The sequence below is a fragment of the Pseudochaenichthys georgianus genome, chromosome 13 (assembly GCF_902827115.2).
Source record: "Pseudochaenichthys georgianus chromosome 13, fPseGeo1.2, whole genome shotgun sequence".
Lineage (NCBI taxonomy): Eukaryota > Metazoa > Chordata > Actinopteri > Perciformes > Channichthyidae > Pseudochaenichthys > Pseudochaenichthys georgianus.
The window spans coordinates 6,504,500-6,506,987 of NC_047515.1; positions in this window are offsets into that span (position 1 = coordinate 6,504,500).

Below are 2,488 nucleotides of genomic sequence, written 5' to 3' on the forward strand. Positions count from 1 at the left end.
GCTGATGTTCAGGTGTATATCAGTATGTAGTGTCTCCACTTTAAAGAGTCCTCTCCTGCTGATGTTCAGGTGTATATCAGTATGTAGTGTCTCCACTTTAAAGAGTCCTCTCATGCTGATGTTCAGGTGTATATCAGTATGAAGTGTCTCTACTTTAAAGAGTCCTCTCCTGCTAATGTTCAGGTGTATATCAGTATGTAGTGTCTCCACTTTAAAGAGTCCTCTCCTGCTGATGTTCAGGTGTATATCAGTATGTAGTATCTCTACTTTAAAGAGTCCTCTCCTGTTGATGTTCAGGTGTATATCAGTATGAAGTGTCTCTACTTTAAAGAGTCCTCTCCTGCTGATGTTCAGGTGTATATCAGTATGAAGTGTCTCCACTTTAAAGAGTCCTCTCCTGCTGATGTTCAGGTGTACTTAGTGTCTCTACTTTAAAGAGTTCTCTCCTGCTGATGTTCAGGTGTATATCGCTACGTAGTGTCTCTACTTTAAAGAGTCCTCTCCTGCTGGTGTTCAGGTGTATATCAGTATGTAGTGTCTCTACTTTAAAGAGTCCTCTCCTGCTGGTGTTCAGGTGTATATCAGTATGAAGTGTCTCTACTTTAAAGAGTCCTCTCCTGCTGATGTTCAGGTGTATATCGCTACGTAGTGTCTCTACTTTAAAGAGTCCTCTCCTGCTGATGTTCAGGTGTATATCGGTATGTAGTGTCTCTACTTTAAAGAGTCTTCTCCTGCTGATGTTCAGGTGTACGTAGTGTCTCTACTTTAAAGAGTCCTCTCCTGCCGATGTTCAGTTGTATATCGGTATGTAGTGTCTTTACTTTAAAGAGTCCTACAATTAGATGGAAAACAGTTACAAAGAGACAGACAATTACAACAAAGAGACAATTAATCACCATAAAAAAATATTTTAGTAGAGAAATGTTTTCATTGAAGTTAATGTGTATTAATCCTGTAAAAAAGAGTTTTATTCAAAATGGCACTTCATCAAAATGCAATTGAGTGCAACTTCAACGTAACTGTATTTTTGGTTCCTATTACATAAGATAAGATGTACTTTATTGATCCCAAATTGGGAAATGTTTGCGTTGCAGCAGCATAAAAACAAGGCATTGCACATAATTAGAAATTAAAAGAGTAGAAATAAACATTTCAAAAATTTGAAACATATCAAAATAGAAATGTCTTTATCTAAACACAATTGCATTGCTAGGCAACAGCATGGTTCCATTCTTACTTCCTGTCAGCTGATGTCCTTCACTCCTTATTTGGAATGGAACCTTCAGAATGAGGACATCATCTGTTGCCTTCATGTAGAATTCTGAATTCTGCATTGATATTCTAAGGAGTTTGCAGGACCTGGCTGTGACGGGGAATTCATATCAGAGCATCAGAGAATTAGGCAGAAGGCAGAAGGAATTTGTCCAGCTCGTGTCAGATCATTGAAGAGATTAGGGATACTTACAGTTTTTTTAGCGAGATAATCTTCACAAGTGAACTCAACTTTTGTGGGATTTTTGTGACGTTAATTCAGTCGAACAATTACATTTAGTTTGCTAAACAACAGGTCATTTTGTCACAGCAGTAGAGATGGAGATGAACAATAGAGATGAGCTGGCAGCCAAGCTCGAGATTCTGCAAAAAGAAAATCAGGAAATGAAGTTGTTGCTGGAGCAGGAGAGGACTTTAAGGGATAAGCTTGAGATTGAAGGCGCTAAAAATAAGGAAGCGATGCTCAACGCATATACAGAGAAATCAGCGTTGCTATTTAAGCACAATGTGAACGTGAAAGCCCAGGTAATTGAGCAGAACATCTTGCGCTTCAACAATGAGGACCTGAACATGAAATACGGAAACCTCCAGAGGTCACACAAGAAGGTTGAAGCCAAGATGGCCGCCTTGAGAAAGGCAATCCAGGAACTCAAACAACTGAAAGAACCCTGTGTTGAGGAGCAAGGTGTAGAGATGGCTGCTTTGTTGAAGGAAAACAAAACACTGAAACAAGAGAAGGAGCGTTGTGTTGAGGAGAAAGATGCAAAGATGGCCGCCTTGCAAAAGACTAACCAAGAACTCAAACAACTAAAGGATCATTGTGTTGAGGAGAAAGCTGTAAAGATAGCTGCTCTGCGTGAGAGAAACCAGGAAATCACACAACTGAAGAAGCGTTGTGTTAAGGAGGAGGCAAATATGGCCGCCTTGCAAACAACAAACCAGGAACTCAAACAACAAAACTTGCGTTGCGTTGAGGAGAAAGATGCAGAGATAGCTACTTTTCTGAAGGAAAACCAAACACTGAAACAAGAGAAGGAACGTTGTGTGGTGGAGGAGGTGAAGGTGGACAAGAAGGAGGATGTGGAGGTGAAAGTTGAACCAGAAGTTAGGCACGATGTGAAAATGAATGCCCTGGAAATTGAGCAGAAAGTCTTGCGCGGAAAGAATGAGGAACTGAACATGAAATATGGAAAGCTCCTCAAGATGCACGAGAAGG